This window comes from Panthera leo, chromosome A2 (assembly GCF_018350215.1).
Source record: "Panthera leo isolate Ple1 chromosome A2, P.leo_Ple1_pat1.1, whole genome shotgun sequence".
Lineage (NCBI taxonomy): Eukaryota > Metazoa > Chordata > Mammalia > Carnivora > Felidae > Panthera > Panthera leo.
The window spans coordinates 73,042,340-73,057,315 of record NC_056680.1 but is presented as its reverse complement, the minus strand read 5'-3'; the positions used below and the strand labels follow the sequence as shown (position 1 = coordinate 73,057,315).

General features: G+C 37.4%; 1 protein-coding gene and 1 long non-coding RNA gene across 4 annotated transcripts in view; one reads left to right on the top strand and one right to left on the bottom strand.

Annotated features, from left to right (window-relative positions):
• Positions 1 to 14,976, top strand: part of CDK13 (cyclin dependent kinase 13) — a 122,616-nt gene that overhangs the window by 49,224 nt on the left and 58,416 nt on the right. The window lies entirely within an intron of this gene.
• LOC122205924 overlaps positions 7,570 to 14,976 on the bottom strand; it is a 31,822-nt gene continuing 24,415 nt past the window's right edge. For both annotated transcript variants that reach the window (XR_006196302.1, XR_006196304.1), the window contains 2 exons: positions 11,487 to 11,611; positions 7,570 to 7,737 (listed from right to left, as the gene is read on the bottom strand). This is a non-coding gene — a long non-coding RNA (uncharacterized LOC122205924). The remainder of the gene's footprint in view (positions 7,738 to 11,486; positions 11,612 to 14,976) is intronic.

Here is a 14,976-nt window from a genome sequence, read left to right as displayed (position 1 = left end):
CCATCCCTGCTTTGGGCTCCGTGCTGGGTGTGGAGCTTGCTTGGGATTCTCTCTGTCCTTCTGTGCCTCTCCCCCACTTGCATGGTTTCTCTCTGTCTCTCTCCTTCAAAATGAAGTAAACTTTAAAAAAAAAGTGAGACTGAGGATCACTTAAGAGAAAATACAAAACAAAAAACGGGTGCCTGGATGGCTCAGTTGGTTAAGCATCCAACTTTGGCTCAGGTTATGATCTGGTGGTATGAGCCCCGTGTTGGGCTCTGTGCTGACAGCTCAGAGCCTGGAGCTTGCTTTAGGATTTGTGTGTATGTCTCTCTTTCTCTGCCTTTTGCCTGTTTACGTTCTCTCTCTCTCTCTCTCTCTCTCTCTCTCTCTCTCTCTCAAAAAGAAGAACTTAAAATAAAACCAACTCAAAATGGATCAAAGACCCAAATGTATGAGCTAGAACTAGAATACTTCTATAAGAAAACATAGGGGAGAACTTGACTACATTGAGTTTGGCAATGGTTTTTGGGTAGGATATCAAAAGCACAGAACAACAAAAGGAAAAAGAAAAAGTTGGGCTACTCAAAATTAAATTTGATTTTTTTTAGCAAATTCTACCCCCAACATGGGGCTCAAACTCATGACCCCGAGATCAAGAGTCTCATGCTTTACAGGCTGAGCTACCCAGGCGTCCCCAAAATCAAAATTTTTTAGGCATCAAAGGACATAAGAGTAAAAAAGCAACTCAGGATATAGAAGAAGATATTTGCTAATCACATATCTGATAAGGTTTTATATTCATTTTATGTAAAGAACTCCAACTCAATGAAAATAAAATACCAAAGGACTTTAATGGATTTTAAACACATGAAAAGGCATTCAACATCACTATTAGGGAAATGCACGTTAAAACGGCATTGAATTACCAGTCATACCCATTAAAATGACTTCTCAAAAGAACAAAAATAAAAACAACAGAAAAATAACGAGTGATGCCAAAGGTGTGGAGAAATTGGAATACTTGGCCTTTGCCAGTTGGAATGTATAATGGTAAAACTGCTGTGGAAGATATGATGATTCCTTAAAAAGTTAAAAACAATTAACCATATGGTCCAGCATTTCCACTTTTGGTTATATACTCATAAGAACTAAAGTAGCATCTTGAAGAGATATTTGTACCTTTTGTTAATAGCACTATTCACAGTAACCAAAAGGCAGAAGCAATCTAAATCTTCTTGGATGGATCAATTGACAAGCAAAATGTGGTATATACATACAATGAAATATCATTCAGTCTTTAAAAGGAAATTCTGACACAAGCTACAACATGGATGGACCTTAAGGACATTATGCTAAGTAAAATAAACATCACAAAAGCGAAATACTAGATGAATTTACTTTCAGGAAGTACCTGAGGTAGTCAGATCCATAGAGACAGAAAGTCAAATGGCGGTTACCAGGGAGTAGAGGCGGGTAAGAATGGGCAGTTACAGTTCAATAGGTACAGAATTTCATTTTTGCAAGATGAAAAGAGTTCTGGAAATGGGTGCTGCTGATTGGTTGCACAACAGTGTGAATGAACTTGCTGCCCCTAAACGGTACACTTAAAAAATAGTTATGAATGGTTTATATTATATACATTTTGCTACAGTTTAAAAAAAAAAAAAAAGATGAAGTACAGATACATCTTACAACATGAATGGACCTTAAAAACAATAAGTGGAAGAAGCCAGGTAAAAAGACTGTGTATTGTATAATTCTGTTTATATAAAATGTCCAGAATAGGCAAATCTGTAAAGACAGAAAATAGATTGGTGGTTGTCAGACACTTGGGGAGGTGTTGAAAATGGGGAATACCTGCTAATGGGTATGAGGCTCTTCTTGAGGTGATTTCATTGTGGTGGTGGTTGCACAACTCTGAATACATTAAAACCAATTGAATTGTGTACTTTAAATGGGTGAGTGTATGATATATGAATTAAATCTCAATGAAGCTGTTATTTAAGACAAAATCCAAACAGCACCCCAGAATTCTTTGTTCTGATGAAAATACTGGGTAGATTGAGAGGGAGAGGTGTGTGTGGTGGATGGGGTGGGTTTGTTTAGAAGATGAGACTGGAAGGGTAGGTTAGGACCAAAAATGGTGCTTGACATTAAATACAATGCCAAGGAATCAAAATACTCACTTTTTTCAGAAAAAATAGCACAGAGCTTGTCATGTATTTTGACCAGCATTTATAATGATTTTGTTTGATAATTTGATAGGTAAAAAATGGTATCCTGTCTTTTTAATAATTATTTTTTATTACAATGGAGATTGGACAGTTTCCTGTTCTTAGAGGCCATTTATATATTTTTTTAACATATATTACCTATTTATGTCCCTTGCCTATTTTTTAAAATTAGGGTATTAGTGTTTTTAATTGAGTTTTGAATATATTTGTAACATAGTAAGAATGTTCATCTTTTGAGTAGTTTATATAGAAACTGTCCAGACATCTGGTTTCCTTGCTCTCATGTTTCTTATGTTAGTGCTCAGTAAATGTTAGAGTTGAATCGAGGAGAAAAATATTTATAAAACAGATTGTATTCTGTTCCAAAATAACCAAATGAATATTTCATGATTGTGAATTTTGCATAATCAGTTAAAAGGTATAGGAAAGTGTTTTATTTACATTTAATGAAATGTAGCATATAAAACTTTTACTCTTTTAAATGTTTACTTTTGAGAGAGCATGGGGGAGGGGGAGAGAGAAAGTGGAGGGGGGGGGGAGAGAGAGACCATGTGGGTGTGAGCGTGGGGGATGGGCAGAGAGAGAAGGGGACAGAGGATCCGAAGCAGGCTCCATGCTGACAGCAGTGAGTCCAATGTGGGGCTCGAACTCACAAACCAGGAGATCATGAGCTGAACTGAAGTTGGATGCTCAGCTGACAGAGCTACCCAGGTGTCCCTTGCCTATAATGCTTTTAAAGGAAAGAACGTAAAATCTTAATTTGGAAATGACTCCTTTCTGAATCACAAGAAGATACAGAGTTAGCATCATGTGTTGAAATTAAGAGTTTATTTTCATTTATTTTTTTGATTAAGTAAGCTCTATGCCCAAGGTGGGTCCTGAACTCAAGACCTTGAGATCAAGAGCCAGGTGCCTTTAAAAATTTAAAGAACATAGGGGTGCCTGGGTGGCTCAGTCGGTTAAGCATCCGACTTTGGCTCAGGTCATGATCTCGTGGTCCGCGAGTTCAAGCCCCGCGTCAGGCTCTGTGCTGACAGCTCAGAGCCTGGAGCCTGTTTCAGATTCTGTGTCTCCCTCTCTCTCTGACCCTCCCCTGTTCATGCTGTCTCTCCCTGTCTCAAAAATAAAAAAAATAAACATTAAAAAAATTAAAAAAAAAAAAAATTTAAAGAACATAGAGAAATCAGAATGTTTAGTTGCCCATCAAATGATTTATGGCAAAGGGATTGTGGAGTTTAAGGGAAAAGGAATCTGTGGGAAAGGCAGGAAGAAGTAGATGGGAATGGAAAGGGGAAGTGCCTTTCTCTTGTCAATATTTCCTGAGTAGCTGAACAAGAAATAGTGTTCTTTTGGGGCAGATGTTATAAAGTAAAAGTAATGAGAAATATGTGTAATGATTAAGAGTACATAGTTTGAATCCGAGCTTCGTCCATCTCTGGTTTCCTCATCTGGAAGATGGAGTAATAATTCATTATTCATAGGTTTGTTGCATTTGATGAAATAATTCATGAGAAACACTTAGAATATTGCACACAGCAAGAACACAATAAAGTTTGTGTTTATTATAGGTTGGTAGTCTATTGATTGTGAAGGTAGAAATAGATCAATAATACAGTAATTGTTTTAATTAGGTGGAGAGGATGGAGGTTTGGGAGAAATGGTTTTAGTCCTCCAGTGAAGTTTTGGAGAGCAGACCCAGAAATTAGGAAAAAAAAAAAAAAAAAACAACCTTTTTTCTGAAAGCTTACAAGTAGTCTTTAATTATTAATAGTAAAAGTTGTCAAGAGTGAAAAAGTTGTCACATAATGACTAGGGTGTGTTTGATTGGTTAACCTTACCGGAAGTTAAAAAGTGAGCTCAAACCCAGGCAGAGAAAGGGGGATCGTAAGAATGAAACTCAGCAACAGACACGTAGGACAGATGCCAATTGCAGAAGCCATGGTATCGGTTTGAAATGGAGAGTAGAGGGAGAAGTTAAAAAGCGGGTGATCTGCATTGTGAATACTGTGGCCATTAATAGAAGAACTTTAGCAGTTAAATCCTGCAGTGGGGCAAGGTGGGTGGTGAAGGGTGGAAGTGGCAGAGAACCATTTAGGGCAGCATCAGCATTAGGGCAGTCAACTATGAAAGGTTAAAGATTTGTCAGGTTTTTGCCATTTCTGTGAATTGCCCGTTTGTTTGATGTTTGCTTACTAACTGGAAAGATTTATTAAAATACATATTAATGTTTTATGTGTTTCACATAGCATAGATAATTTTTCCCATTTCCATTGTTTGCCCTCACCTTTGTTTTTCTTGTGTTCTTTGTTATTCTGAAATTTATATGTGGTCATATGTCAGTTTGTGGGATTTTTTTTTGAAGGAAGGTGATTTGTCTCACGCTTAGGAAGGCTTAGCCCCCTAGAAAATTGTAAGAATGTTTTCTGTTTACATATTTTTAAAGTTTTTATTTAAATTCTAATTAGTTAATGCAGCGTAATACTGGTGTCAGGTGTATAATACAGTGATTCAGCACTTACCATACAACACCGGGTGTTCATCACAAGTGCGCTCCTTAATCCCCATCACCTACTTAACCCATCCCGCCATCCACCTCCCCTCTGGTAACCATCAGTTTGTTCTCTGTAGTTTAATAGTCTGTTTTTTGGTTTCCCTCTCCCCCTACCCCTTTGCTCATTTGTTTTCTTTCTCTTATTTAAATTTTACATATGACCATGGGGGAGGGGAAGAAAAAAAAAGGTTAGGGGGGGAGCCAAAGCATAAGAGACTCTTAAAAACTGAGAACAAACTGAGGGCTGATGGGGGGGTGGGAGGGAGGGGAGGGTGGGTGATGGGTATTGAGGAGGGCACCTGTTGGGATGAGCACTGGGTGTTGTATGGAAACCAATTTGACAATAAATTTCATAATAAAAATAAAAGTAAAAAATAAATAAATAAAATTTACATACAAATGAAATTTTGTGGTGTTTGTCTTTCTGTGACTGATTTATTTGGCCTATTTCCATAATTTGGCTGTTGTAGATACAAACATCAGGGTCTGTGTATCCCTTTGAATTAGTATCTTTGTGTTCTTTGGGTAAATACCTAGTAGCACAATTGCTGGGTTTTAGGTATTTCTATTTTCTGGTTTCTTAAAAATGTCTATGTGAGTTTTTAAAAACATTTGGATATTTAATCTTTCTTACTCTGTTCTGTCATGTTCATCATATATAAAGTTTGTACATATTCTGGGCTTTCCTGTTTTATAGATCCCTTTGGGTGTCCTGCTATCATACATTGTTTTAATTATTGTAATCTTATATTACATTTTAATTTCTGGTACATAAAGGTCTCCTCCTCTGTGCTCCTTAAGAAAAGATCTTATTTTTATACATTTAGATGTTCATGAAGTGTGAAAACTTAAAAATGGAGACTTGACTGGAATTATGTTGAGGTTTATTTGGGGAAGAGCAGGAGTTTTTAAAAAACTTGTTCAGTGTATGAAATCATAGGTATATTCATGTAATACTTGAGACTGAAAATTGGTACAGCTTATTTCATAGAGGAAGGGCATGGTATGATACCTGGCACATACTACATGTTGTATAAGTATTTAATGTTGATATTATATTACAATAATTATTTCTTAAAGTATAATTGTCCTTTAACTCAGCAATTCTATTTTTAGAAACATAGAAGGAAGTAATCATGACTTTATATAAATATAGCTATGAGAATGTTGTTCACAGTATGGCTTATAATAGCAAAACATTAGAATTAATTTAAGTGTCTAACAACTTAAATTGCCTGGGTGGCTCAGTCGGTTAAACGTCCGACTTCGGCTCAGGTCATGATCTCATAGCTTGTGAGTTGGCGCTCTGCGTGGGGCTCTGTGCTGACAGCTCAGAGCCAGGATGGAGCCTGCTTCGGATTCTGTGTCTCCCTCTCTTTCTGTCCCTCCCCTGCTTGCTTGAGCTTTATCTCAAAAATAAACATTAAAAAAAAAAAAACTTTATATGTCTAACATCAGAAGATGATTGAACAGAACTATGGTGTATTATTACTTTGGAGTACTATGTAGCCATTATAATTGTGTTCAATGATAAGGAAAACTGTTCACTCTATGTATTATGAGCTGGAAAAAGTTTATAAAGGAATAGGTAAAGTTTAATCCATATTTTGTATTAAAAATATAGTCTAGGAGCACAAGGAAACCTTTGGGGCTGATGGATGTGTTCATTATGTTAATTGTAGACACAGTCTCACAGGTGTATACCTATGTGAAAACTACTTAAATTGTATCTTCTAAATATGTACAGTTTATTATTGTCAATTAACACATTGAAACTGGAAAACATTTTTGTTCAGTTAAAGTGTAATAAGCTCAAGGAGAACGATTGAGTTTATTACTTCAGAAATTAAACCAATAGAATATATGAATATATAGAGAGATTTATTTTAAGGAATTGGGTCAGACAATTGTTGAGGCTGGCAAGTCTGAAATTTGTTAAGAGTGGCTAGTAAGCTGGAAATTCTGGCAGGAGTCTGTGTTGCAGACTTGAGTTCAAAAGCATTCTGGAGGCAGAATTTCTTCTTTAAAAGGACCTCAGTCTTTTCTCTTGAGGCCTTCAGATGGTTGGATGAAGCCTACGCACATTATTGAAGGTAATCTGTCCTCAAAGTCTACTGACTTGAGTGTTAATCACATCTAAAAATACCTTCACACAACATCTGGACTGGTATTGACCAAGCAGCTGGGCACTGTAGCCTAGTCAGGGTAACACATCAAATTAACCATCACACTCTATCAGAGTGATTTCAGCAGAGCAACAAAATTCAATTGAAATGGTTTAAATCATAATGGGAATGTATTAGCTTGCATAAAAAGTCGTCCAGAGATAGGGCAGGCTTTAGGGTTAATTGATTCAGTGGCTTTCGGATGTCATCAAAGGCTCAAGTTATGCCATCTGCAGTGTCTGTTTTATTCTCACAGTAGGATGGCTTGAAGAGGCAGTTACTCATATCTGGTGAGGGGAGAGCCTGGCTTCGCATGGCTTGCTTTCTTTTTCCTTTCCTTTCCTTTCCTTTCCTTTCCTTTCCTTTCCTTTCCTTTCCTTTCCTTTCCTTTCCTTTCCTTTCCTTTCCTCTTCTCTTCTCTTCTCTTCTCTTCTCTTCTCTTCTCTTTTCTTTTCTTTTCTTTCTTTTCCTTTCCTTTCTTTCCTTCCTTCCTTCCTTCCTTCCTTCCTTCCTTCCTTCCTTCCTTCCTTCCTTTTATTTACTTTTGTGAGAGAGAGAGTGTGAGGGCCGAGACACAGAATCTAAAGCAGTCTCCAGGCCTGAGCTGTCAGCACAGAGCCCTACACAGGGCTCAAACTCATGAACCGCGACATCATGACCTAAGCCAACGTTGGATGCTTGACTGAGCCACCCAGACGCTCCTTCCCACGCATTTCTGAAGTCCATGAAGGCTTCTCTCTTAGGGCCCCTCATCAGTGCCTCAGTAGGCCCAAATCTTCTGTGCCTGCACATCTGTTAAGTTAAGCTGTTAAGTTAACATAGAATGTACTGTAATTAGAATATGATGAAAAGAAAACAAACTAAGCAAAATACCACTTTCAGTACTCAGGACCTTATTGGGAGGGAGGGAGATAGCTGACTTGGGCAGAGACTGATTCTTGGCTTTACATGAAATCTGAAGATGCTACAGTATTACAAAAGAAGATTGAGAAATACGTATTGTGTTATGCAAGTAAAGGTTATGCAGACTTTTTCTTTTTCGGTTAGTCTGTGTCCCTAGGACAGGTGGGAATTGGCAGCCAAAATACTGAGTCATGAAGTCAATGGAATTACTGACTTTTTATTTTAGGATATGGAAAGTTGCATTGATACTGTCTTTTTACGTTCTGACTTTAAGTGTTTTATTTTAGTTAATGTAGTAATTATTTCCTGACTGTTGGCTCCTATTACTGGGCTTGTTCATTAGGGCTTATGTTCATTTCGCTCTTGGGTTTTTAGGTACCAGACTTTTAATTTGGGGATTTGGGGTCATTTTTGCATATAATTGGATTTTCTAGCAAATGTTATGTAATCATAAGATTTGTCCATTATCACAGATATTTGGGGTAACAACTGAATGCGTTTTGCATTTCTCGGCTTTTTTGTTCTTTGTTTCTGGGTTTAACTGAGTTTTCTGAAAGTGAATTGGAATTTTACAGTTTGTTCTAGATTTAATATAACCAGTAAACTTTTAAAAAGTTCAGATTCTCCTGTCATCTCATGTTATTTATGCAGCAGCCACTTGGCCAACTTGGATTCCCTACACACTATTAATCTTCATTTTAAAGCTGTTCACTCTCCCCCAACGTATTGAGTTGCATAAGAAAGACTGGACTGGCATCAGCTGTCCCTAAAATGTTACGTGATTGTATTTGTCCTAGAATGTAATTGAGGTTGCATAGACTTCTCACCGTACATCCAACTCTTACAGCAGAAGCTGCATTAAATGATGGCAGTTTAATGGAGCACTCATGATTAAGTGTAAATAAAGGTACATGATTAAGGTAAATAAAAATTGCTTAAACATGGGGATCCTGGGTGGCTGAGTTGGTTAACCATCCAACTTTGGCTCAGGTCATGATCTCACAGTTTGTGAGTTTGAGCCTCGCGTCGGGCTCTGTGCTGACAGCTCAGAGCCTGGAGCCTGCTTCGGATTCTGTCTCCTCCTCTCTCTCACCCTCCCCACTTGTGCTCTCTCTCTCAGAAATAAATAAATGAAAAAAAATTGCTGAAACGTAACAAATATACTTTTAAGGGAGTGACAATATGGCTGTGGGTAAAATAGGTTGTAGATAAAGTTTTAATTTTTTTAAAGGTTTTTTTTTCTTTTTAAGTTTATTTATTTTGTGTGAGCAGAAGAGGGGCAGAGAGAGAGGCAGAGAGAATCTCAAGCAGGAAACTGAACCACCCGGGCTCCCCTTTAGGTAAAATTTTTAAAAAACAGGACAACTTTGGAAGATAAGGTTACTTTAAACATACTGAAAAGTTACAAATTATGAAGTTATAAATTAATCTGAAGTTCCCAAAGAGCAGTTGATGTGCTAGTCTTTTGAAATGATAATTTTGACTGTGAATTCTGGATAATTCATTTTGAAGTGATCAAAAAATGAATTTTGAAAACCCCACTAAAAAAGTAAAGCCAAAAAAAAGCAAAAAAAAGTAGAGCCAAAAATACTTTTTTGAAAATTAATTAGAAATTAATGAGAGAATTAATTTAACAAATTTGAAAAATGAAGTAGTGTTTTATTTAATTAAAAAAAAATAATGCTTGCTGTGGGCCAGGCACTTTCCTGAGCAATTTACAAATATTAACTCAAAACTTATAGAAAGCTTATGAAAGTAATTGAAGAAGACACAAAATAATGGAAAAAGATTCCATGCTCCTGGATAGGAAGAACAAATATTGTTAAAATGTCAGTACTACCCAAAGCAATCTACATATTCAATGCAATCCACATGAAAATTACAACAGCATTCCTCACAGAGCTAGAACAAATAATCCTAAAATTTGTATGGAACCAGAAAAGACCCCGAATAGCCAAAGCAATCTTGAAAAAGAAAACCAAAGCAGGAGGCATCACAATCCCACACTTCAAACTATACTACAAAGCTGTAATCATCAAGACAGAACAAAATAGAGAACCCAGAAATGGACCCACAAACGTATGGCCAACTAATCTTTGACAAAGCAGGAAAGAATATCCAATGGAATGAAGACAGTCTCTTCAGCAAGTGGTGCTGGGAAAACCGGACAGCAACATGCAGAAAAATGAACCTGGACCACACACCATACATAAAAATAAACTCAAAATGGATGAAAGACCTCAATGTAAGACAGGAAGCCATCAAAATCCTTGAGGAGAAAAACCTCTTTGATCTTGGTCGCAGCAACTTCTTACTCAAACCATGTCTGGAGGCAAGGGAAACAAAAGCAAAAATGAACTACTGGGACCTCATCAAAATAAAAAGGTTCTGCACAGCAAAGGAAATAATCAGCAAAACTAAAAAGGCAACTGACAGAATGGAAGAAGATATTTGTAAATGACATATCAGGTAAAGGGTTAGTATCCAAAATCTATAAAGAACTTAACCAAACTCAACACCCAAAAAACAAATAAGCCAGTGAAGAAATGGGCAAAAGACATGAATAGACACTTCTTCAAAGAAGACCTCCAGATGGCCAACCGACGCATGAAAAAATGCTCCACATCACTCATCATCAGGGAAATACAGATTAAAACCACAATGAGATACCACCTCATACCTGTCAGAATGGCTAAAATTAACAACTCAGGCAGCAACAGGTGTTGGCGAGGATGCAGAGAAAGAGGATCTCTTTTGCATTGTTGGTGGGAATGCAGGGTGGTGCAGCCACTCTGGAAAAACAGTATGGAGGTTCCTCAAAAAAACATAAATAGAACTACCCTATGATCCAGCAGTTGCACTACTAGGCATTTATCCAAGGGATACAGGTGTGCTGTTTCGAAGGGACACATTCACCCCCATGTCTATAGCAGCACTATCAACCATAGCCAAAGTATGGAAAGAGCCCAAATGTCCATCAATGGATGAATGGATAAAGAAGATGTGGTATATATATACAATGGAGTATTACTCGGCAATCAAAAAGAATGAAATCTTGCATTTGCAACCACGTGGGTAGAACTGGAGGGTATTATGCTAAGTGAAATTAATCAGAAAAAGACAAACATCATATGACTTCACTCATGTGAGGACTCTAAGAGACAAAACAGATGGACATAAGGGAAGGGAAACAAAAATATAAAAACCGGGAGGGGGACAAAATAGAAGAGACTCATAAATATGGAGAACAAACTGAAGGTTGTTGGAGGGGTTGCGGGTGGGGGGGATGGGCTAAATGGGTAAAGGACACTAAAGAATCTACTCCAGAAATCATTGTTGCATTATATGCTAACTAATTTGGATGTAAATTTAAAAAAAATAAAAAATAAAACAAGTTAAAATATTAACTCGTTTAATCCTCATAAAAAATCTGAGGAATAGAGAAGGAAATGAGGTGTAAAAACATCAGAACCACTCTTAAATACACATAATACCTGGTATATGAAAAATAGTGACTAGAAATACTCTTTTTCAAGTGGACATTTCAGTTTGTTTGATTTTAATAGGATGTAGAAAATCTGACTTTGATGTATCACAGTATTTTTGTGGGAAAATGCATTAGAAATACAAATATTAAGGCCAAGTACACACCTGTTTCCTGCCATTCTCAGCTGTGGTGGCATTCAATGGATTTCTCCTCTTTTCTGCTCACCTTTCACATGGTGGGAGCACGTTTCCTAACTCCACTCACTGTCACTGGTAGTGACCTTGGAGGCCTGAAATGAGAAATGGAGACCTTCAGGTGACAAGCCAGGAGCTCTCAGGTTTTCAGAATTGGAAGCTTTTGGGCTTTTTTTTGTGATAGAAAAATCTCTGGATTTGAGGTATTTGGTTTCAGGCAGGCACAGTCATCAAACCTCTCTCTTTCTGCCATTTCAGGAATTGATCTGTTTCTCTTTTTGCTACTGACCGCCACTCTTGGTCACAACTTCGTGTAATGTGCATATATCTGTTGTTAAGTTTTCTGCCACTAATACCAATGAGAAGCAGAGGAGGATAGCTTTCTTCCTTCTTTGCCAGTACTTAACACCCAAACCCTTTTCCCCAGACACATTTTCCTCTTTGGCCTGTGGGAAATGCAGAGATGAGAAAGTGACTCTGGGTAATGTATTTACTGAATGCCGAAATAAAATTGTCTGGATACTTTTCGAAGAAATTACTTAACAAGTATTTGTTGAGTACTTGTTATATGCTTTACATTGTTCTAGGTGCTAGGTATAGGCAGTACATTTGATAGACAAGTTTTCTACCTTTTGGTGCTTAACATTCTAATTGAATAAGACTGGCTGTCTTGGATATTCTATTGTAAGACCTGAGGATTGGGGTTGGGCTGGGGAGGATTTAAGGGAATAGGGAAATGAAGTTGCTTTTTTCTCCTCCAACTTGGACAGAATACAGAGTCAAAGGAGAGTTTAGGAATGTCCCCATCCATCCTCAGTGATACTGTATGGTTTGGGATGCTGATGTTAAGTGGTTAATGTAGCATCATGTTTTCTAGCAATTACGGATTAAAGGCAAAGACGACTACAAGAAGAAATGTTTTTACTTTCTTTTTCTTTCCTTGCAGATTTCAGGCAGAAATGTTTTTGAATTTATATAAATGTCTTAAAAATGTATACATTCCAAATATTGAGACTATGATTCTTTTCCTTGTTTTCTTAAGTAAAGACAATGCAGTTTTGGCAGTCCTTAGTTTTACAGTGAGAACTGTTAAAGCATGTCCATTAACTTTCCTTCCTTGATTATTTCTGATGTTGAATTTGAGAAAACAGAGTTGTAATGCAGCTTATACTTTGTTTTTACAGGGTGAGAATTCTCTGCCTCTACTTCTGACTTTCCATGCACTCACCTCACTCTGTACCTATTTTGCTCTTTGAAGTAATGTTTCTTCCTGCTTAAGGCTGATTCCTTCTTGTTCCTAGGATCTTGGTTGTGTGTTATCTCTTCTGTATTTCGTCCTCTTCCCTCTTTTCTGGCTCCTTATTTTCAGGACTAAACCTACTCAAATCTCTTCTGTCTTGAACGAAACAAAAATCTTTCTCTGATTTGCGTCTACTTATGACTCCATTACTCTTGTTCCTTTCCATTGTTGCCAGACATTTGGAAAGAGTAATGAACAATTGCTGTCTGTATTTCTCACTTTTTCAATCACACATTCATCTGAATTTTCCTACTACTTTATTAAGATAACGTCATTAATGATCTCTTGCCAAACCAGTGGTAATTTTTCAGTTTTTCTTTATATGGGCAGTATTTACTGTTGACTTGTTTCTTAAATGTCTTCTTGCCTTTTCTGAAAAAGCTCTTGTCAGATTTGTTTTCTTCTTCTCTGACTGTGGCTTCATGGCCTTGATCATTGGCCCCTTCTTTGCCTGATACTTAAATGTTGGTGTTAAGTCCTTGGTGGTCTTCTCTTAATTCTCAAATACTCTCATTGGCTAAGGCTATTACCATCATTGGCTCTATTCTGTTACCTTGTAAAAATTTTCTAGACCTGAGCTCCGTACAGTTACAACTGTTCACTAGATGTCTCCATATTGACATTTCACAAGGGTTTCTCAAACTGAGCATACTCCTTGCCCCTGTCAGCCTGCTTGCTCCTAGCCCTGATTTTAAACCCAGGTTAAAATGTTTCTTCTCAATTCCCTAATCAGGATACCACTGCATTTTAAGCTTCTCAGTTACAGCACTATAGTATTTTTATTTACTTAATATCTGCAGTGCTACCTTATTAGGCTCTTGATGTCAGCAGCTCTTAGTCATATCTGTACTTATAAGCCATATACTTCTGTTGACTGCTCTATTGAAAAATGTCTCACAAAGGTAAAATTCTGAAATAATTGATACATTTACAAAACATATGTGATCTCAAAAATAATATAAATTAGAATTTACAAGTGGAAACTTGTAATTTTGGGTTCAAATTCACCATTCCTATACCTTGTGTTTGCTTCCAGTATTACTGTATTTGCCTTGAACAGGCAGGATCTAGGCTTAATATACTAGATGATTTTTAGAATGACTAGTTGAAAGTAGATTGGTCTTTCACATTCTTTTCTTTTTTTTAATTTTTTTTGATTTTTTAATTTATTTTGAGACAGAGACAGCACAATTGGGAGAGGGGCAGAGAGAGAGACCAAGAGAATCCCATGGAGGCTCTGTTCTGCCAGCGCAGAGCCTAATGTGAGGCTCGAACCCATGAAGCTGTGAGATCATGACCTGAGCTGAAACCAAGAGTGGGATAACCAGCTGAGCCACCCAGGCACCCTAGAATGCTTTTTCTGTTTGCATTGTTTATTATGGTAATTAGTTAACAGCATGGTAACCTTCCATGTTCAAAAATAAGGCAATCTCCAACAGAGTGGTTGGTCTGTTTATTTAAGAAATCTGTTTCTTTTGGGGCGCCTGAGTGGCTCAGTCGGTTAAGCATCCAACTTCGGCTCACATGACCTCACAGTTCATGGGTTCAACAGCACAGAGCTTGGAGCCTGCTTCAGATTCTGTGTCTCCCTCTCTCTCTGCCCCTCCCTCACTTGTGCTCACTCTCTTTCTCTCTCAAAAATAAATAACAATAAAAAAAAAAAAGACATCTTTGGCTCAGGTCATGATCTCATGTTTTGTGAGATTGAGCCCCGTGTCAGGCTCCGTGCTGAGTGTAGAGCCTGCTTGGGATTCTCCCTCTCTGCCCCTCCACCACTTGCACTCTCACTCTCTCTCAAAATAAATAAACATTAAAACACCACATTTTTATAAATTATGTTAGGCATGAGTTTACCTTTCCATATATTTTGGTCATGGGTGAAATACTATATTTGAATTAGTACTAAGTGGACAGTTGATTTTCACATAAGTCAGTGTGCTAGTGAATTTATTGTTCATTTTTTGGATGTATTCCTCCCCTTCCCTACCTTTTTGCCATGTTTTTAATAATATAATAAAATATTTTCTCTTTGCTAATCATGATCTTTTTTTTTTTAATGTGAGGGAGAGTGCAAGCAGGGGAGGGGCAGAGAGAGAGGGAGACACAGAATCTGAAGCAGGCTCCAGGCTCCAGGCTCTAGGCTCTGAGTTGTCAGCACAG